Source organism: Ixodes scapularis, unplaced genomic scaffold (genome assembly GCF_016920785.2).
Source record: "Ixodes scapularis isolate PalLabHiFi unplaced genomic scaffold, ASM1692078v2 PGA_scaffold5__190_contigs__length_132052651, whole genome shotgun sequence".
Classification (NCBI taxonomy): Eukaryota; Metazoa; Arthropoda; class Arachnida; order Ixodida; family Ixodidae; genus Ixodes; species Ixodes scapularis.
The window spans coordinates 1,484,896-1,508,350 of NW_024609880.1; the positions used below are offsets into that span (position 1 = coordinate 1,484,896).

At 42.6% G+C, this 23,455-nt stretch overlaps 1 pseudogene; it reads right to left on the minus strand.

The window, feature by feature from the left end:
• Positions 1-1,364: 1,364 nt before the first annotated feature.
• Positions 1,365-9,452, minus strand: LOC115310499 (annotated as a pseudogene).
• Between the last annotated feature and the right edge of the window lie 14,003 nt (positions 9,453-23,455).

Below are 23,455 nucleotides of genomic sequence, written 5' to 3' on the forward strand. Positions count from 1 at the left end.
TCCCGTTCCAGATCCTGAGGGTCCTCCTGCGGCTGAGGGTCCTGTTACAGTTTCCGAGAGTCCTCCTGTGACTGAGAGTCCTGTGCCTGGGCTTGAAGGGGCCCTTGCAGATAAGGAGTTCGAGTTGCCTGGGCCGTCGGCAGCTGCCAGCCGGAGAGCCAGCAGTACTGAATCTGCAACCGAGGACTCTGTATCCTCGCCTAGCCACTCCGAATGGCACGCATCTCTAGAGGCACATTTAAGAACCGAGAGTTTTTATTTAACGGACTTTCTTGTCAAACCATGCCCCTAAAATTAAAATTAGTGTAAACTGCCTCACAGGCTTCACCGCAGAAGGAGAGTTGCTTTGTGTGTTCTTAACAGTGAGTATGGACAGTGCTCTCATTCTTGTAAGAAAGCTTATTCTTGAATCAAGTCATGGGTGTGCTTGTGCGTAGCCATTTATTCTTTATGGTTGAAGGAGTGTTCGTCTTCCTGCCACCTTGTCACGATATGCGTATTCCGAAAGAAAATGCATGCTTTTAGATTTTGTCTGCTCTTTAAAACAGTTGTGTGTATTTTTGGGAGGGCATTCATAGTCACATTAAAGAAGAGTGGTGATTTGGGCCAGTTGGTAACAGTTAAACATAATAAAAAAACAGCCTCAGATAAACAGGGACGAAGAAGGGGCAAAGAACACGACAGGACAACGGCTGCAGCCGGTGTTCTGTCGTATTCTTTAGCTGTTCTTCGTCCCTGTTTATCTCACACAGTAAACTTTTTTACACCCTTAAGGGTGTTTTGAGTGTCTATAACTCACACCCCTACACCCTCAGGAAAAGGTGCACAGTAAACATTTTACACCCTTAAGGGTTATTTTGAGTGTCTATAACTCCACACCCCTACACCCTCACAAAAAGGTGTGTTAAACTCTTGAGCACCTTTTTGATGGGTCTTCTTGTCACCATTACACCCTTGCACCCCTAGAAACGTGAGTAAGGGTGTAAGGGTGTAACATGCACATCACAGACACCACACATGCATGCACTGAGAAAAAAGGTCAGATTAACTTGGCTGTATACCTGTATACAGCCAAGTTAGTCTGGCTTTTTTCTCAGTGCATGTGTGCTGCTCATGATGTGCAAGGGCTGTATACAGCCAAGTTAGTCTGACTACATGTTCATACCTTTAGATACATTCCATAACATCCAATGTCTGGCGGTATGATGTTTATGTTACTTGTAATGTTTACAGTGCCACAATTAAAACATGTTTGTGCTGCTGAAAACCTTCGAAAACACTTCATGTATTCCTGCTTAAATAAGTGGTTGCCTCATGCATGCATCCACTAAGGAATAAAGACAAAAAAAGTGTATATTAAATTTGAATACTCTTTTAATTTGAACGTCTTGCATATACAACCTTTCAGCATGTTAAAACTCCCAGCGTCGAGTGTTCGTAGCTTCCGTGGCGTATACAAGCACGAGCTCATTCAATGTCCATGCTCCCTAAAGAGCATGGTGTGCGCACTCGCGCCAGAGGGACAATATAGGGTGGATGATTTTAATGCGTACAGATGTAAAAAAGATGACCAGTATACACGATTAACATCTTCACTTTATGTGTATCGGGCTCAACGTACATCAGATCGCATGATAATTAATAACCTGTAGACTAATTAACTTAAACTTGCGGGGTTTCATTTAACAATTTTATGCGTTTTGTGTCCATTGCAGCGTTGAGAGCAATTAAAGTTAGAGACTAACCCAATCTGAAGATTTTGAATGAATGCAAAGTGCTTTGCAATATTAAGAAATCAGTTTCCGCGTTTTTGACACGGAATTCCGAAGCTATAAACAAAAACGCCACAAGCCCTCTAAATTGTGCCTAGAAATGTGCCATACACGTTTCTGGTACCCTGCTACCCTCTCGGCAATATGTCATTGGCATATCCACCAAATATGCGCTGGCCAGTTAAATACGAAGAAACCGAAACGACTATGTCACCCCTCTTTAGGCATCATTGAGGACAGAGCTTTCTATACTGTGTATTTACTTTTAAAATCGCGCGACAAAAATGAGAAAACTGATCTATTAATATATAAAAACTCTTGCCTTTATGCAAATTGTTTAAATTGATTTTGGCTCTGCGATTGACTGCCGTTAAAACTGCAGTTGTAATATGACATACGAAAGTGTTCAATTAATGCACATGTTTAAGTTAATTAGCCAACTGATCAAGATTGTAATCCTCTAATACAATGTCGAAGTAAAAAGATCAAATTCTCAGGACTGCATTACTCGTTGTGGCGGACGTCAGAAATGCGCGACACTTAGTAATTAGGTCGTTAATTATTTAAAAGAACTAATTAACGTTTTAATTAGTAAAAATAGACAGATGGTTACAATCAGAAACTTGCTGAGCGTCATCAAAAAGCACAAAATTCGTAATTTTCAGAAAGGCTTTGAACGCGTGAAAAGCGTAGAGGTGCGCTAAAGTTACCACTCGTGCAGCAGATACAAAGATAGCGGTCCGATAAGGCGCCCGAGCGATTTTTCCGTCTCTTCTCAGAGCCCCAGCCTTGGATCTGTTCCACGAGTGGTAACTTTAGCATACTAGGCTTCCTACGTCCCGAATATTTCTGAAAACTACTGATTAAGTGGTTTTCGATGATGCTTAGCAAGGTTCTAGTTCGAGCCATATGTTTATTTTCACTTAATATAAAGTTAATTAGTTATATGTAATGAAGTACCGCACTAATTAGTAAGTATTGCACATTTTCTGACGTCTGCCACCAAGAGTAATGCTGTCCCGAGAAAATTACACTTTTACCCTGATTACACTAATTTTAGGAATTTTTGTCAGTCTTTGCTGAAACACCCGCTACATGTACCGCTCACCCAATCTTTAAAGAAAGATCTGTTCAAATTAAAATCCAACATCCTGAAACAGACTTAGGCAGTGAACGACGACTTGTTTTTCGCAATAAAGCGTTGGGCGATGCTCCTGGGCCTTGAAATCGGAACCCATTAAAATAGGTATTCCAAAACACAAGAAATATTAAACGCTTTTTTGTTGTACCTTAAACATCCACTGGGCTGTCATGATTGCTGTGGTCCCTTCCACTGCATCTATGACGCGCAACAGTCGACTTTTCTCGATGTAGAAGAAGAGCGCTTCGGCCTCTGAAACTCGGGCCCGAAAATACGATGCAAGGTGTAAGTGGCTTCTCTGCCTCTTAAAAAGAAATGAAACACAGCATTTTAGATATACAGTTCGCAATCGCATGGTGTAGACCTGTATATCTATTTATAAAGGCAAAATTTTCTAGCTGACTCAAGTTCTTTTGTGATGTGATCAACACAGGTCGGCCAGAAAAGGAGGTTTGACCAGTACTCAATAAATAAATACCGGCTGTTATTTTCTGTTGAGATGAGTGAATGCTTTCTGTTTTCATTCATAGGTATGTTCGTTGAAAAATAATTGCAGTTGTAGTATGATGAAGTATCTATGCTGGAATCCCAATTATTAAATATATTCACATTTTAAAATATTATTTTGGTTCACAGTAAATGACTGTTAGACATCTGATTTCCTGTTAGAAATATTTCATTTATAAGCCTGTAGGTTTTTGTTTTGTTTTTTTTTTTTTTTGCTGCAAAAACTTCGTGAGATATACTTGAGGATGGTAAAAATGGCCTTTGCATGGGGTGCCGCTAGACCTAACAATGTCAAAAAGGATTTTCAGTAGTTACACCACAATCAAGCAACATTAGAGTGTGTTCGGTTTTTTTCCCCCTTTTTTTTGTGCCATGGGAGGTCTAGGAAACTGGAAACTGCATGGGGGCCTTACACATATTTACAATTTTGTTCTAATGACCGAAGTATATTACCACTTATATATCATTTTGTGCAACGCATACAATGTTCTAGAATGACGGCTTTTAAGTAGAAGCTTACCGAAGGCAAAAACATCATGTAAGTTGCACTAGGCTGCTTAAGTACTCTTGCCAGGAGTTCCAGAGCACGTACGGCCTGAACGTCTGCAACAGAAACGCATAATAAAACTAAGCCACACGTCACTCGTGCTAAATTAGAAACAAATATATTGCACGTCCAAAACACGATAATGAAGGAGAGCGCATGCAAGTGAAACCGACGCATTCATCATTATTGTAAGAGTGAATTTTTTAATGAATGACCTTAAAAATAAGATTTTTTTTTCCTCAAACCTTCCGAAAGACGATTGCAGGCACGGCATCCAGCTGGTGCCCCATGAGTGCAAGCGCATCCAGGGTGTGAGTGAAGGTAACTTAGACAGGCATCTAATTGCAAAACCTGCTCACATGTGCAGACATGGTGGTGACTAAGTACCTTGCTTGCAACTATTTATGGGGAATCAGTTTCGCTTCGTCTAATGTACATAAGGCTGGGAAAGGTACAAATTCTTACATCTGCTCTAAAAGATAAGCAAATGTGTTGGACGAAGACAGGCAGTGCTGTCCTTCAGAAATGACAATCTGTAAAACACTGAGCAAGCGTCCATTTAATATTCGGTGATTTTCTTAAAAAACAGGAGGATATGCATTTGTTAGTACATGACATGGCAGTCTTCAACCACTTTGCAGCGACGTGTTTGGAGAAGCTGATAACACAAAGGAGCGTCTCATGTACTTAGCTTCGAAACATTTCAGATGTAGCTGGTGGGCGCTTACTGTGAAATGAATGTATGCTGGGTGCTCCATGGTACGTTTAAGATTCAAGAACTAAACAAGGTTTTACACTTTTATAAGTAAAATATATCTTCCAGGTACGCTTCGTCCAAACATTTATATGCTGGATAAATTATTGTGCCAAAATATGGAATATTTTTAAATTAGGGGAACTCTTCTTTCTGTCCTCGGAGCTTTTTCTTTTTTTAACTGAAGTACTTACATTTACACTTAGCTTGCACCATTCGAGAAATGCGTGTGTAGCAGCACCTGTGATGTAGCTCAATGCACATTACTCGCATACTGTTATAAAACCTTGCTTGGTCTTACTTATCTTGAAGCAGCACTGAAATTAACTGGATACATAGAAACCAGAACAAGCATGGGAAATGACTTTAACAGAAGAGGTACCTTCATTCAAAACTTTCCCTTCGAGTAAATTTAAGTCCTGAATCTAGGAAAGCATTTCCCGTGACAGAAATATCCTGCACTCTTCACAAATTTTTAAACACCTGCCTGCTCTTTGCACACAACACTCCTATTTTATGAAAATTAAAAAAAAACTGCTTCGCACTTCCATCTGTGTCTAAGGGAACGATTAGTCCAAAATGCACATAAAAAAGTTATATTAAATACAACCATTTGTACCGTAGCACTGCTATGTTTTGTTTGACTATTCAGATTAAATCGATGGCACACTAATTTAAACAATTGATATGTAAATTAAGCTGCACTCATTTAATTTGCACAGTAATTTACACTACAAGCAAACAATAAAATAGGCAACATTTTAAAAGAGGTGCACAATAAAAACTGATGAGAAAAACGGTGTGTTGAAAATAGTACCCCAACAGATGGTGCGTTCTACAAAAACACACATCGATTAACCTTAATAGCAAAGAAATCCAATAGAGAAGGCACATCATCTCAACACTAATCTGAATATCTGCGCATTTTTAAACATACACGGTAACATACCATCCTTCTGTTGGTATATGTTATGCTCAAAGCGGTATAGTACTGCTTTGGGCAGATCATAGATATGCCCTTTATTCCTATACACGAATCATCACTTACGTTTCTTGCGTCTTGCACCGGTTCTTGGCGGGTCAACTTCAAGTAAGGGCTTCAGGTCTTTTTTTGTAGCCCCCTTGGTCTCCTCTTAGAGCAAGTTTCACAATCTTATTGAACGCCGCCTCGACCGCTTCATTCCCATCTTTCTTCAGGAATTGCTTGAAATCCTCAAGGAACTGAAACATTGTGAGCGTTTGAATAAAACACATGCATTTGTAAGAACAGTGAAATTCTTAACGTTTTTTTCACCTCGTTATTAAATGTCTTTTATTAGCCTACTAACACATTTGAAGTATTCTGTCGTGTAGCACAACTACTGTAGAATCCTTTACTTCGGGCCCTCAATTTTTTTTTTTTACAAATGTGATGACAGACATAATCATGACCACTAACCTATGAGTATAAAAGTTGGAATTTGAAAATTAGACTGAAGACATGCATGTTCCTTCAAATTACGCAAATTATTGGCTTCGTGAATATTTCGGCAATATGGAACTTGCGAACGTTAAAGGGATACTACAACGAAATTTCGGCGCTTATTTTATGGTCTATATGTGTTCATAGGTGCAGTATCACATCGAACACACCAATATCTTGTAAAAAAAAGTCACGAAAAGGAATTTTAAAACGAATTAAACGATTAGCAAAGAGCGCCTGGTGGATGTCGCTAACGCATCGTTTGTAATGCCCGTCCAGGAACCTTGACAGCTAGTAACGGTGAGTGTCTCGCCTCTGGCCACGACGAGAGAAGAGGGGAAGGAAGAACTTACGTCTTCCCGAGAATTCCTTTTGTGTGTTCCAGATGTAGCTATAGTCCCCCTACAAGATTATAAAAGATTAACCCGTCACTCAAAATTTGTACAAAAGCAGCCGCTTCGGTGGCTGGAACGACTAGGCCATCCCCTCGACGTCAGCCTCGCCGTAGCATTGCTCGTCCCGAAACGACCTACGTCACGATTGCGTCGGATGTCACGTGCTCTAAGCTGGGCCTTCTCCGAGCGCTTGCTAGACTGGGCCGTCTATAACAAAAAATACAGCCACCAGGCTCAAAATACACATGTGCAATTGTCATTTACGGATATTGAGGATCATATTCAACCTATTTTTGAACACGACGGATATATTTCAAATTTCGTTGAAGTATCCCTTTAAAGGTTGCACTGTACTACTGAAGTAGATTGCTAATAGATATAGTGCAGCTCCGAAATGTAAAAATGATCAACCTTGGTTCAGGCTAGTTACTTTCGATAATATTAAAGGCAGAAACGTCACAATTAAAATGGTGTTTGACTGAACAAATTATGCAAAACATTAATTCTGAGAAGTAATTTCGTAGTATGTCAGAAACCGTTAAGCGACAGCTTGTGCCTATAGTAACCTAAAAGACATTTGCTGACGCACTCTGTGCCCCTGATTTAAAGTTTTCACAAATGTTTTATGAACAAAAAGATAGGACGCAAACTAGCTGGTGATGGCTAAACATATTTTAGGACACAACTGAGAGACGGGGGGAAAAAAGAAGGACGACACAACACAGCCCTTGAGTATTGTCATCCTTTTTTTTTTTTGTTTTTTTTCAGTTTTGGGGTTAAATTTTAAAATTATTTTTGGTATGTTAAATTGTTTTAGTGAAAAAAAATGTCTATGGATTTCAGCGAACAAGTTCGTAAAATTGCAGCTTACAAAAAGAGCAGCTTTGTCTAAGCTGGTTCTTCTAAGTAAAGCCCTTCTACAAATTGCGTACAAAAGAAACTACTCACCCATTCAATGTCCCTGAGATAGGGATACTTGTCTATAGCTTCAGCAATGGATAACTTGCACAAGTCTTTGACCCTTGCGGAATGCATCAACTCAGGCCTGCAGCTGCTGCCTGTCGGGGTTCGATTTGGTCCACTCCGTGACTAACAAGGCCTCATGCTGTGTGAGACTGTATTCGTCTTCTCCGCTGAGAGCCAAGCCTTGGGACTGCATATGGATTAAACAAGGACGATTATTGTAATTATTTAAAAAAAAAACACATGTGCGTTACACTGAGCTCTGAATCACCGACCAGTGTTGCGCCAACTTTGCCCCGCTATAACTCCATTGATGCGGCGTCGACAGCCGCCCTTGCTTGTTTCCCACTGCTGCCGAACTTTGGTCGGTTTGCGCACACACGGTCTGTCTCCAGCTTCCGTCTCTCATTTTTGAACTTTTGGCGGATGAGCATGACCCATGAATTCTGGAGTATTAAGATTTATTTATTTATTTATTCAAAATATCTGAAAGGCCTGTCCTGCATTAAATCAACCATACACTTTTCATTGCAGGTAATACTGTAATAAAAAAATAAAAACTCAAAAAGTGCCAAATAACAAATGATTTTTTATTCAAATTGTGAAGTTTACTTTCATCAACATTAACAATAGACCAGTGCAGCAGCTATGACATTTTCTTCTGAATTTTTTTTTAATTCCAATAACATTTGCATATAATGAATAATAAAAAATTCGGATACAGCAGTCAACACACTAAATGAATTTACAAGACTTAATGCCCGTTAGCTAGTCATTCGAGCTTTCGAACAATCCTAACAGCCACATTTACAGCAGATAGACTCGGTCCATAGCAACACGAAAAAGAGGCAAGATCAGCTGTATTCAGTGCAAAACACCTTGAACAATGTTTATTATTCGGTTTTTGTAACAAATGCATGCCTTTACTTGGGTTAGTGCTCTAAACTGGTATAGATCCTCTAATTAATACTTTATACTTCATAGCAATCACACTAGCAAAAGAAAGGCCCAGGTACTTCTTCGATTTTTTTATTTGTTTTCCAATTATGTAACATGATAAAAGCTGAAAACACCAGACTGGCGCATATTCACGACTCCGCGAAAAATTACGAAGTATGTGCGGTTCGCCATACCTACTGAAGGTAACATTTGCCCCGCCCATCAAATCAAGAAACACCGTGCCGAGAAACACATATCATACCAAGAAACACATATCAAGAAACACAAAATCTTATGTTCAAAATAAAATTATAGAAATTATAGGGCTTGAAGCGAAGGGCTAATTATTGGGCTAGTCAGTAATTCATGACCTCATCGGATGAGGTCGAGAGGGACACAAACACTTCGCCGTGTTTCTGTCCCACTCTTGTCCTCGTTTTTGCGCCGAATTTGTTGTCAAGCAAAGACAACTTAAGAACTGGTGCTGAGGACATTAACTAACTGGTTAAACAGCGACGACGCGAAAGCGATACACAGATTCGGATGGATGCTTAAACTTATGACGCACAAAAAAAAAAAAAAAACACCTCTGCTTCAGCTTCCCACCCATGAAGCGATCTTGTTTCCAGACTGGTTAGTTTCGACAGTTCACGAGAAAAGATGCGCCGGCGTAAAAGCGAAAAGGAAAACAGGAGCGCTTTCGTCACTCCAAGGTAGTTTTAGCGGTTATGGCTCGAAAGAGAAAACCGAAGCCAGCCAGCCGGTACATAACACTCGCTACCAGCACATTTAAGCGTTAAACAAGTCGAATACTGTGTAAGCGGTATCAATAGTCACTTACTGGACACCTGGACACATAAAGAATGTTCTACAAGCATGCTGCATAAATATTCTCACCTTTAATTGCGTCCACACGTGGAAGTGTCTCCGGTAGCAGTTCCGGCCGTTCCAGCAATAACCGAAAGCAGCCATCTTTAATAAGAACGGGGATTGGCTACGACTTACGCCTGCCCTTTCTAAAAAGATTTGCTGTAGTTTCGGTTTTTATATCTTGGGTGGAGGCTCGTTTGCATTTTTCTTGCTTCGCGTTTCAACAAATTTGTTTTAATACATTGTTTTAAGTTAAAACGTGGTTAAAGTTAAAGCGAAAGCTAAAAGAAAGGACTGTCTGTACGGCTATTCCACTTAAACTTTTAGTTTTACAGATGTTTAGGTTTCTTTTTTTTTCTTTTTTTTCGGTTTAAATGCTGCATTTTCATTGTTTAAGTGGGGTAACACTCGTAGCTAAACCGACGGCCTGTATTGAGGATTTTTTTTACGGTTTCGCCTGCGTGGTTTAATAACCATTTCATGTAAGGGATTGTACCAGTCTATATTCAATAATCCAAACGATTTTTATTTTCTGCGATAAAAACGATTTCACAGTGTTGGCAAGTGCCTCAAATCGCTTTGTTTAGTACAAAAAAAAAATCATAATAAACAGAGAACTCCAAATTTTTGTGATCTATCTGTTCTCTAAAATGTAATAGAGAGATGCTTCTAAATATTATTTAGATCCTATTATCTCTCCGACATTTTCCGATATAAGTACACCGAAGATCGAATCATAAAGTTACACTCCTGAACATATAAGCCACGCCCTTTGTTTCAGAAGCTGTGAGTGCTTTCACAAGGTTCATGTGCGCTACCCAAATAAATACATATTTGCGTTATTTTATTGAACCATATTTTTGTTTCTTTAATATATTTAATCGTATTCATTGCTTTAATTTTTTTTTTTAAACATTACGCCGTAGAAAAGTTACCTCGAAATATTTGCTCCCAATCATACTGAAATGTTCGTTGTTTTTTTACGTAAATCAGATTTTAGTTAATGTTGTAATATACAAATCAGTTTTCGGAAAAAGACAATTATTTTTACAAGTTAATATTTCATTGTTCTGTTTTAGGAGTCGAGTTAAAATTTAAAATTCGTAAATATGAATCTGCATTTCTTATCAGACCAAGGTGAGCGAGGCTTTAATTATTTTTTTTTAATCTCAGAAACAAGGAACATTTCAGCAATGGGAATCTATACCAAATCCTCATTACTCATTTATTGTATTTATTCCTCAAGCCGTATATGTATATACACAATCCGGCGGTTCTGGCGTCACGCCGCTGCGGCGGCGCTGCTGACCACAGAGCGGATACGTGGACAATTTACCTCGAGCGAAGATTGTTTTTTTACGAATGCGCAGTGACCTCACCTGGTGTGGGCAAACGCGGGCATGTTTGTAAAGGGGCGTGTTGGCTTACATAGTACATTTACATGTGTGTCATCCTGGCTAGCCCTTATGCCCGTGAAATGCAGCATACACGTAACCTTGACATTCCAGATTTCGAGTACTCTATACTTATGTCAATATTAGGTCCGACCACAGCCACCTGTGAGGTTAACTTGGGCCGAGTAGACCCGGAAGGAATGCAACCTCTCCAGTTGGCCACAAGTGCCCGCACGGAAAAACAGAGCGGCGCCACCGAGTTCTTGAGACTTGGTCTCGCCGCCCTCGCCTCGTGGCGTTTCCTGCCGAACGACCGGAGCTTGGCGTCCAAAGGTATACAGCGGCACAGCGGGACTACGGAGAGAACGCAGGGGAAGGGCGAGAGCTAACCATTGAGGCCTTCGCTTTCTGGGGATGTAAGAGAAAAGAGGTACAGTCGAGTACCGAAGAAGATGCGGATGTATCGAATACGCGAAACCCCGGAAAGGAATAATGGCGGTCAAGAAACACGGAAAAGAGACCGGCTGGGGACATCTGCTGACACCTGCAAGGCTCGAGGTAAATTGTCCAACGACGGGACCGCTCATCGCCTGCCCATCCTTCGAGGCAACGAATGCAATTGTGAGCGAGCACACCGACGAACATATGAATATCATATAATGTTCAAAACAGCAGCCTGGTCTGTGTGCTCCGAATTCCTAAAGTCAGGGTGAACCCACAGAACCAGTTATCTGTTACACAACGCCACGATCCCACGGAGTCAGTCAAGCAGAACCAAAGGTGCATCGTCATGGCACTCGTCGCCTTCGCGCATTCGCTCCTGCCGACTAGACCAATCAAGCACAGAAAGGATCACTGTGCGTGATTAGTCTAGCCGGTGATTGCAAACTCACAACGACGACGAGCGCCATACAGTACTCTTATTTATTGGCTTCATCGAATCGTACTGTTTCAGATTAATGCCGCAGTCGGCATTAATCTGAAACTGCTCGGCATTGTTTTAAACGATCAAACTCCAAACACCCTTACACCCCTCGCGGCATCATGGGGTGTACCTTCATTACTTAACCCCTTTCTTGCACCCTCCTAACACCCTTCTTACCCCCTTTCATTATGTAAAGGTGTAAGTAGGGTGTTTCAGTAATGTGGATACCCTTCTAACACCCTTCACGTTGAAAACGAGGGTGTTAAAAGGGTGTTTTGAGTACCATTACACCTTTAAGGGTGTAAAAAAGTTTACAGTGCACGCTGTTTTTCATCATGTTCACATTGAAGAGTTGTTTGATTTCATTGTTCTTTTTTTGGCTGTTACAGTAACTTTAGGTTTTGAAAGCACGAACTGTTTTTTCTTCTTTTTTTTCGCCCATGTTCGTTGTGTTTTTAAACCAAGTCTTTCGTTGGTTTATGTGTATGTATTAATTCTTGAAAGCATGTCTGCTGCTCAAATCTCTCTTTTGCGTTGTATTTACATCACACTGAAGCAGAGCCCATGCTGGACCATATAGGAACGTCTTTTCAACACTGATATTGAATGTTCTTTCATTTATGTGTAATTATTGCTGTGCTGCTCAACTGTCATCATCCCATAACATTGAGAGATGCCGCGATACTGAATGGTACTGTCACAAATGCATTATTAATGGGACCTCCACTAGGAACAGTGCAGTGCCAGACAAAACTAACGAAGCCGCAGGAGTGTGTGGCTTCGGGTTACCGGCGTATCGCAGCACAGAGGGGAAAAAAAAACACCCCCTCCTCTGCCGGTTCCGAGAGAGACGGCTGCCACAACCCAGTCTCTCAACGTACCTATTGTTATCTCTGCTTAGATGATGCTGCAGTGTCTGCGACAGAGCAGTGATAATATCAAGGTTGAGCAGCCTGATGTTACCCCCCCCCGCCCACCCTTGGAATTGGCAGGTCCTCAAGGAGAGTGCTTTTTTCTTGCCGTCTTACTGTGGCACGCGCACCGTCCAGAGCTACGCGCTCCTGTGGCTTTGTCCGGTGCTGTGCATGATTTTGAAGCTATTTTCTTTTCATGAGATTTTTTCTCAGATATGCTCAATCGGCAACAGAATCGACTGCCAAAGCAAGTTTCGCCTATGAAAATCGTGTAGGAGAGCATTCTTCGAGCGACACTACTCATTTTGGTATTTGCTTGTTTATTCTAAGTTTTAATCAAAACACTAATTAGTAAAAGTCTTGGAATCTACACACACATCCAGTAGAAAGTTTCGACTAGGATCGAAGACATGTCTTTTTTTGTGTTCCGCAGCTTTTGTTTAGAGAAATAAAGTTTTTTTCCAAACAAAACAGAAGCATCAGTGTTCTATCTTTTGGCACAGTCTGTGCCCCTTATTGGTTAATTAATAATAACAAAGGTAACTGCTTGTTCAATATATATAAAAGACCCCTAGCTTTCTAGTCCTTCATAGCTGTTGCGAAATTCAAGCGAGAATGTTTACTGAACTTGTTGGACAATGACGCACTGAGCAAATACATCTTCCGCAAGATAAAGCACAATGTTTTCAAATCCTGGTGGACGAACAAATTCAGCTATGTAGCTTGCGCTTCCTATGCTTTTATTGATGACAATAAGCTCTATGCAAAGTAATGCCAGTTTTTGAGTTTCTTCTCATTGCAAAAGTATTTTCTGAATTTCACGATATGTGCAATGTAGCGTTATGTAGCATTAAAATGTTTTATGGGCACAAATAAAGCTTGCTCTACTGAACACAACGCCATAAATTTGGGCTCGTTCATATCAATTCCTGCATGGCAGGAAGCCAAAATGTCAAGACAGCAGGTTCAAGTGGCCTTCAACAGGCCTTTATTTGTGATGTGCATAGTGGTAGTGGATTTTACCCTTCCCAATTTGTATGCAACACCTGTTGACACAGATTCGTAAGGCGGGGAAGCAGTATGATCACTTCTTGAAGATATCCCACTGTCGCACGCATCCCACATCGTTCTCCCACTTGAGACGACACATGCCTAGCCGCACTTATTTGGCACAGAATGCTTCAATTCTTGTCCTCGTATGAGAAAGTGCAGATTCGCCAGAAAGTGCCCAACATCTGCACACTTTTGGGCAGATGCAGCCGATTGTGCACATTCATGTAGCTGCTGGTTCTATGTAAAGCAAAACGCATTTCTTTACGAATGCTGTGAGCATAACCTCACTAATATGGATATCCTGTTTTGTTACTGCTTCCTTGAGAAACAAAAACATTGCTTGGGGTAACAGCGGTAACTGAGTGGGTAGAATTTTGGACAAAAAAGGCAAAGCTAAAAGAACAGAAACGCTTTCTACTCGCCCGCTTTCCACGATGCTCGCTTGGTTATTGGGCGAGGGAGAAGACAAAAATTTGATATGTGGTTTGATTTTGCAGATGGAAGCATTGATTTTTCTTATCTGGGCACCGATGCAGAACGGTCCATTTGTGCATGTTAGCCACAGCTCTGTTATTTGCCTCCTCACACCTTCCAATACTGCATGCATATAATTGGGTGAGAATCGCCACACGCGATCCACTCCCTTGAGCTCCATTAAAGGTGTCGGGCCATTGATCCCATTGTCCACCCGACTCTGCCTGCAGGCTTCTATCATATAGTCGTAAACATCTTGATGCGACCTTTCGGGAGCTAGACCACTGTAAGGAAATTTCATCGTACCGTGAATTGGAAACAAAGTTAACCCGTCAAAACCTACGCCCGGGGACGATGTTTTGTTGCAGTGCAGCGCAAAGTATGAACGCATGCACATTGGAAGGGGTTGTCAGGTAGCTCTGATTTGAAGGCACGTGCAGTTTAGTATTGGCCGCATCATATGGCTGAACAATGTTTATTGTCCAGCCATATTTAAAGACGCTACGCTCAAGTGAGCAATTCAATGCTACGCGTTTGAGACAACAGGTACTTACCTTCCACTAGGATTCCATAGATCAAGCGCCATAAACAGCTCTGGAATCCGTTGAACTGTTTCATATTTAGGAGCATTTTCCTTGCTGGAGAGTTCACAAAGCAAAAAATGGTGAAGAGAAAAGAGTGAATATTTTTACTGCCATTGTGCCATGTGATGCGGCCAATACTGCTGAACAGCTTGACAAACATTCGACGAATAAGTGCAACGGTGGGTGCTTAATTCTTGGAAAACCATAATCCTTCAAGGAGCATATGTTGCCATCGAGCCATCACGGGAAGTTTGTTGACAGTAAGCTGGATTGGCGATAAAGAATTTTTAGCAGACTTAAACGTCAGTGCCCCATCTGTATTGAAGCTCATCGTGATGCCACTCTAGTGCAAGTCGAGGTTTCGTCTTAGTCGCCGGTGCAGCTCACCATCTGTGATGTTTGTGTAGTGGTTGTGCAACAATCACTGCGATCCTTCCAGGTTCTTGTACGGTTCTTTCCCTGTTTGTGCTATGACTTGATGAAACTGCCGGCCAATGTCAAATATGAAGTAAAACGAACCGTTTGACAGAAGTTGCCCGACGATGAACTTTTGGTGACAGACCTCGCAGTTCAATACTTCGTCTCGCTTTCTGTTGAAGAACCCTACTCTTTAATGGCCTGTGCGCGTTTTTCAAAAGTGGCGAAACTTGAAATAACGACTTTGCTTCAAGTTCGAGATCTTTCGAAGCATGTACTTGGTGGCGTGAAGGACTTCGCAACCTAAAATACTATTGACCAGCTTCAGACGTCCGTCAACCTGAATGCAGGAAAGACTGGCATGAATTATATAAGTCAGAATGGGCACAACTGCTTGCGCCTGAGTTGTCTGCAAGTTGTGGGGTGTTTTTTCGGCGAATGTTAACGTGAAAGACAATGAGTCACTTTCCTTGTCATCATCATGATAAACTCCATCCGGGATATCTCTCTGCATGCCTTTAGTGCTATCATCACTTGAATCGCCTTCGAGATCCCATCGTTCCAGGTACGGAGAGTTCCCATCGCGTACATCTTCGTCTTCTAGAGCACAATGCTCATAGACATGCCTACTTGTGCTCGGTCCATTGGGCACCAATATTGCATGGTGATGATTGTAGCTTTCATTCAGTGCATTTTGCTTTGCTATTTCGGACTGGTATTGACGATGGCGTTGAGGACACGGCAACGCGATTACAAATTGCGTCATGTGACCGACCACCAACTTAATTGCGAATGAACTAGCCGTCAGAAATCAACGCAAGGCACAACGAGGCACAGGCAGCGCAAAGGGGCAGCGCAGGTGGCGCACGCAGGATGCTGAGGCGGGCAGGCAGCTAAGGTGAGGGACTGCGAACTGCTCTAACCGCATGTATAGAGCAGCCCCACACTACGGTACAGAGCACGCGCACGCTAGTCCCTGTTCCCCGTTATTTGTTTATTTATTAATTTCGATACCCAGCTTGCCAGGCCCGTCGGCATCAAGGACAGCGAGGTTCACTACTACATCAGGAATCAAAACCGAAACCTCAAAATTTTGAATACAGTGGGATAAGTTTTAAAGTAAGAAATAATTAGTAAAATATCTCCTAAAAAGTTTCAATAATCTTAAACGTATTTATAATTTGTTTTTCTAAGAGTAATTACTCAGATGCGCAAATATAGTACTAGAATTCCAAAACATTACAAGTTTCCACCGCGTGTGGTGCGTCGTGCGCATGACAAACACAGGCCGACATGGAGGCATCAGGCAGGCGCTCCAACCACTGATCTCTATTGTAGTAGGCTGGATTGCGGATCGGGAGCCCGTCGGTGTCGCCACCGGCGGCCATTGCTTGACACCAGGCAATACACGCAAGTCTATGGGAGAAACGCACAAAAGGAAGAATATTGAAGCATGTACGCTGTGCTCGGAGGTGAGTATTTTATTGTGCGCTGCGATCCTTGTGTCGGGTGTTTGGAGATCGAATTGGTATTTGTCAAAGGTTCGAATGCCGATTAAAAAAAATCAAACGTACCGAAGCACCTACGTCTGAGCTGGTGAGCTTGCTCTCCTAGTGGAGTAAACACAGGAACTTGGCGTCAATGAGACCGTCCACGGGGAAGCCCAGAAGTTGATGAATGACAAAGAAGTTCCATCTCGACAGTGGCTTTCCAGGAGTGAGCGAATTCCGCGTAGCAAAGCCTTCGAGCTTGTCGTCTGCTAAACTTAACTCAACGAAACCGCCACCGACTCCGCGGTAACTTTAGGTAACTCTGGCCTCATTGAGCTGCAGTACAGCGGAGTCACTCTCGACCACAAAATATTTATTTATAAGAACTGCGAGGGCTGTCAGTATTAATGTTTGTTCGCAAGCTATTTGACGGGCTTATCGAAAAGCATCCAAAACGTTTCAGTGCCGACAAAAACTTAGAAACGGGGGAAAACGGCACTTTTTCTCTTTCTTCCCATAGAGTTCCATGCATTGGCTGGTGTCAATCAATGGCCGCCGGTGGCGACACTCGGCCCCAGCTGCCGAGGCCGCGGTCCGCAATCCAGCCTACTATAATAGAGATCAGTGGCCCCAACCGAAATGACCGACCGGTCGTCTTACTTAGGCCTAACATTCCAATTCAACGGTTTTGCAAAATAAGATTAAGGTAAGTTCACAACGGTGGACGTATAAAAAGTAAAAACTTGGTTTATGCGCTAAACGTGCTACGGTCTTGCGAAGGTTATTTTCAAAACGAAGATTTAAAAGAAATGGCTCATTGAGCGTGTTTCTTTTAGGTGGGATGCGAGATAGGCGCGTGCTTGAATTATGTATAGACGCTTTCAGCGCGCGCAAGATTGAGCCGCCATAGCCGACCTTCTCTTGTCTTACCGCGGTGCCCAGCCACTGAAGCGGGCGTCGACGAGTCTCCACAAGGACCTATGCTGGGGAGAAGGACACAGTAACACTCAAAATGGCAAGAACCCGTCCTACCGTGGCGATGATGAAGTGGAGCGAACGATATAAGAGGGAACAAAAACTGAAGGTCGGTTATGGCGGCATCCATGCACAGCTGCCTGAAAGCGTCTATACTCGATCTGTCCGACACCAAACGTTATCTCTCATTTTGGGGATCATCCATTCGCACAGTTAATACACTGGAGGGTATTATTTAACCTGTGCGATCAAAATGCGTAAAACCGCCAAACGGGCATTCTCGCTAACAGTTGGTTTAACTCACGTTCTTTACACTGGTGCAGAAAGTACAGCCTGGTGCAGCCAACACCACCTAGACAGAAGGCCTCTGCATGGTCTCCTCTCCGCCTATGAAACGCCATCAGAGTCGGATCGCGCTAACTCGGCTATTGGGCCTGAGCCCGACCTTCGACCCGCTGATTGGACACGAGCCCAGTCAAACACTCACACCGTACTCGTGCCCAATGTCACGCCTCGATCGATTTGACCGTGATGACGCGTGTGAAGGCCTTCTGTCTAGGTGTTGTTGGTGCAGCCCTGCCTCATTTGATTTGTCTGTGAAGCCAATCGCAAAGCACATGCCGGAAACGCCTTGGCCTGCTCGATGTACTATCGCGGACAATATGAGCTGAAACAACGCTCCGGCTTGTGCAAGGTACTACCTGCGCCGCCTGTCGCATCGCTCCGCAACCACGGCGCACCCTGAGGCCGAGATAAATTCTCACTTCCGCTCACTGCGCCGCTGAGCCATAGAATAACACAGTAAACGAAAAGAGTGGCCACTCGAGCCGATTCGCGGCCGAGGACCTAGGAACTACGACGTCCGTTCAGTGGCACTGCAGTCACACGCTTAATTTAGACATTTATCACATTTTCACCCTTGATAAATAACTCTACTCTATAACCTAACATTTCAAAATTAATAGCAGCTCCAAATACTTTCGGAAGCAATTTGAACAGCTGCGTCTTTGGCTGCGGCTCATTGAATTGATTTGGGGCCGTCGACTCGGCGGACGGTGGCTTTCCGGTCACGTCGCGCAAAAGGTCAGTTGGGCTGCGCCTTAACGGATCGCGCGGGCTTCTCGCCATTCTTTCGTTGTTAGAAAGGTGAGTCGCTTTACCGACACCGTATTTTGCTTGCTTTTGGCTATAGTTGCACGCACGGGCCAAAGTGCGAGCTAATTGCTCTGGATGAAGCCTCGGCAGTTGCACGTGCGCGCGTGCGCTCGTACAGCGAGAGCGCCAGTTGTTGTTGTTGTTGAAAACTTTACTGGACATAACAGGAAAGATTGGGAAGGGAAGGGGGAGTTAAAGAGATAGAGAGTGGGTGTATGCCCTCACTCCAAGGTTCCAATTGCGGCTTGGGCATGCAGCGCGCGGGTCACCGGCAGCTTTTGCACATCGATGACTTCACTCTCCAGCCCCGCTTCCCACTCTTGAGTAGAAGGTTCCACCAGTGGAGCTAGTCCAGGGATCTTCTTACACTTCCAAGTAATGTGATGCACGTCCGCCCTGGGCCAGTTTGCTCATCTTGCGGCTGCGGTCGCGGCTGCGGCCAGGAGGGATTTTTACGTCACGTGACCAGCTCCATGGGGACAAGGAAGTACCTAGCGTCCCTGCCTTATGGCGGAGTGATCCGCATCGCTTCAAGCACAAAAGCCTAATTTCGCTCGCGGAAACTGATTGCAGGGACTTTCATCTGGAATCTAATTGACCGCCCCTTTATACTGTAGGAGCGGCAGGTAAAGTTACGGCCAGGGAGGGTAAATAGGAGCCAATATAAAGAAGAAACCACAGGAGATAAAAGCGGTAGTAGTATATTTATCTACCTCCGCCGGCGCCGACGCCTCGCCCCTGCTCCTATGGTTGAGAGGTTTAAGCGCCGGTACTTGTCGTCGCGGCCCGAAAGTTCCGGGTTCAAATCGCGCTAGTGACTTCTTTTTTTTTTTTTTTGTATTTTGTGAGCGTCTCACTTTTTAGCTGTGATCCTTTTTAGGAAATCATCCACTTGCACTACTGCGCCTTACACGGTTTTTTCTGTTAGTCCCACCTGTTCAATCGAAACATCGGGAAGAAAAAAAAAAAAGATGAAAGCAAGTTGACGCGCTAATACAATCATTTCATTCCATTTGTTGATCCAAAGTCATTTTAGGAGTTTGCATTAGAGTGAGGGACCTAAAATGACTTTGGATCATAAATGGAATTAATTATAATGAATTCCATTTGTTGTTCCAAAGCCATTTTAGGTGTTTGCATTAGAGAGAGGGTTTGCGATGTCGACGCCTGATTCATTTTTGCATTCGGTCGTGATCGTCCGCTAATCTAACTAAAATTCAACAAGTAATGTGGTAATATTACAAAACGATTGCCACAACAAAATGTAAAGAGTATAAATATACTTTTTATCACGTTCCATGCGAGTAAAAGTATGATCGCTTTTTTTCGGTTTTACTACTTTCTCAGACGTTTGACTTGCTGCCTTGCCAGTAGGATTTCGCTCAATCAGTGTAGCCACAGTTGCTAGTCTTTTTTTTCTTTTTGCTTGTTTTTTTTAATTGTCACAACTGCAGTTTTTATTAGTCCTAAATAGGCGTCTCTTGTTATTGAAAGGAATCGTAGCAAGAGCGTTGTATATTTAAAAACACATAAAACTAGTTACTGGGGAAAGCATGCTTATTTCGGCTCCGTTAGTGTGAAAGCCATAGCGATGCTGTTATCTTGGTTTCCTTTTAATGAACATTATGAAATGATTGCATTAGCGCGTTAACTTGCGTTGATCCTTTTTTTTTTCTTCCCGGTGTTTCGATTGAACAGGTGGGACTAACTGTAAAAACCGTGTAAGGCGCAGTAGTGCAAGTGGATGATTTCCCAAAAAGGATCACAGTTAAAAAGTAAGACACGCGCAAAATACAAAAAAAAAGTAGTCCCTAGTGCGATTTGAACCCGGAACTTTTTACGCCGCGACGACAAGTACCGGCGGTTTAACCTCTCGACCATAGCAGAACTTTTTTTTTTTCCTTTATTGCATGGGAGGATAAACATAAACCACTTATTCACAGTTCACGGGCATGGTTCAATGTCATTTGTTAAGTCAAAATTCTTTGATATCTATGAGACTACTAAACAAAGGTAACCATTCCGGACCTACTTCTTGAATGTCATACACACTTTTGATACGGGTTACAAGGTCAATGAAATGTAAGCGTACAGTCTTTGGGTACAAATTCTCATTTCTAATGTCAAGGCGTGATTTCCACATGCTGTTTAACGCTACAAGCATCACCAGATCGAAAGGAAAAGTATCTTTAGATGACACAGGAAGAAAACGAATCGTGTAAGTTGTAATATCAATGTCTTTCTTTAGTGTGCGCTGCAAAACGTCCCAAAAGAAAACCGCGTCCCAGCAGTGAATAAATACGTGTTCGACTGTTTCGGGCATTTTACATAATGTGCAGTTTACTGACCACGGAACATATAGGCCTTTTTCCTGCAGCCATACTTTGGTAGGTAATACCGAACAGTGCAGTTTAAAAAAGAAAGTTTTTGCCGCCGGGGGGATGCACATTTTTTTCACCCGGCGTAGTACATCTTGGTCAGGACCATCGCCGAACATAGTGCGATAAACTGGCATTGGAAAGAGGTCACATACAAGATCTCTTGTCAACTTCTTACGTGTTACAGACGTCAGATAGTCTCTTGAAAATCTTACTGACAGAAAGTGATAAGCATCAACTACTTCCTTTAGGTATCCTACCAAAGCACATGTTTGATATCCCGTGGAGGATACAATAAAGTCCGCAAGAAAGCATCCCAGCTTGTTCTGAATGACATCTCGACGAAAAGGATGTTCCTGGTCTCGTAAGAAAAGAAATCGCGAAACCAATTGGCGAATAAACAAATGAGGAAGGCCTAGTCCCCCCTCTGATACACGTCGAAACCAGTTGTCACGACGCATGGGTTCCCAGGAGGAGTTCCAGACAAGAACACTAAACACCCTGTGCAACTTCTGTATATTTATCCTTGCACAGTGCAGTACTTGCAGGACATACCACAACTTCGCCGCTAAAAAAATGTTGCAGACTGTCGAACGTGCAAAAATGGACAAATTTTTATGGGACCAGTGCTTGGCTCGTTTCTCCAAGCCAGTCGCAATTCCGGACCAGTAGGACTTGCTATTCCGGAAGTGCCTCAAGGGCACACCTAGGTAGTCACACGGAGTGCAACTCCACTGGATGCCTTCATATTGTTCTGGCATCGTGGCCCAAGCTCCATGCCAGAAACCTCGGCACTTTTCTAGGTTCACTGAGGCTCCAGTGGCCTCGCAAAACCTGCATGTGAGTTCCATAGCATGGGACACACTGTTCTTGTCTTTGCAGAAGTAAGCGACATCATCTGCATACGCCAGTACTTTGGGTCGGTGTTGCACAGGGTGAAGCCTTGAAGTTTCTCACTTCTCAGTATACTTTGGCATAAGGGTTCAAGATATAAAGTAAAAAGTAAAGGCGATAAGGGACAGCCCTGTCGAACTGAGGAACGGACTGGGATACTTGCTGTGACTTCGTTATTTATAACTAAGCGTGTGGAACAGTTACTGTAAGACATTTGTACACCTTGAAGTAGAATATCACCAACACCAATATGAGACAAAATTTTTGAAAAGAACATGATGACTGACACGGTCGAAAGCTTTCGCCAGATCAACTTGGACCATTGCAATCTGTTCACTACTGTTGGTCACACACTCTAACACACTTCTCGCAATGTGTACATTTGTTTGAATAGCCCGTCCGCGAATCCCGCAAGTCTGGTGATCTCTAACGAGACTGCAAATGACACTTTATAATCTATTTGTCAGGAGTTTAGCAAAAATCTTATAACCCACATTACATAACGTTATGGGCCGATAGCCGGTCACTTGTAATAGTTTGTGTTTGTCCTCGGTTTTGGGAATGAGTATAGTATGCGTTCGCAAAAATGAGGGGGGAAGACTCTTGGTTTTGTAGGCCTCTTGAAAAATCTCAAGCAGTATGGGACATAAAGTGTCTTTTTGTAGTTGATAAAATTCTGCAGGGATGCCGTCTGGTCCTGGCGTTTTTCTTCTTCGAAGGGCATTCACTGTTTTTTCTACTTCATCTAGGGTGAAGGGGGTCTCAAATTCTTGTTTGCATTCTTTTTCTAATTGAGGCAACAAAGAGACTAGTTTATCTAGATATTCGTTATCTGTCGAGGCAGGACCATTGCCGAATATATTTTGGTAGTGTTCAAAAAAGACATGTGCTATAGTCTCTTTATCTGTAACGATAAGGCTGTTCTGTTCTATTTCATGGATTTCTTTAGATATTGCATACCGTTTCTCCTCCTCCATTGCCCTTTTCGTTGGCTGTTCTCCTAAGCAAAATTTTTCAGCACGGGCGCGCACAACCGCGCCTTGATAACGCTCGTGATGAAATTTGTCCAACTCAGCTTTCGTTCGAGTTATATCTTCCAAACATTGCCCAGGACTTTTGGCATTCTAGTTCTACCAGAACACGCAAATTACGAAGCAATGTTTTTTCTGTCTCAGCCTTCTGAAATTTAATAATAGTACCTCTCTCAATGGCTAGCTGTTTTAGTTCTTGTTTAAGGAGCTCCCATTTAACAAATATATGTTCGGTTGTTTCTCCTATTTGCTTGATTAGATCTTTCGTACTGGCTACAAAGACTTTATCTTTTAATAATTGAACATTTAGTTTCCATAACGTCCAATTTATATTCTTTTTTCTTCGTTTCTTCCCAACAGTTACTAACACCATGCAGTGGTCTGTGAAAAATACTGGTTCAACTACATAACCACTTAAAGT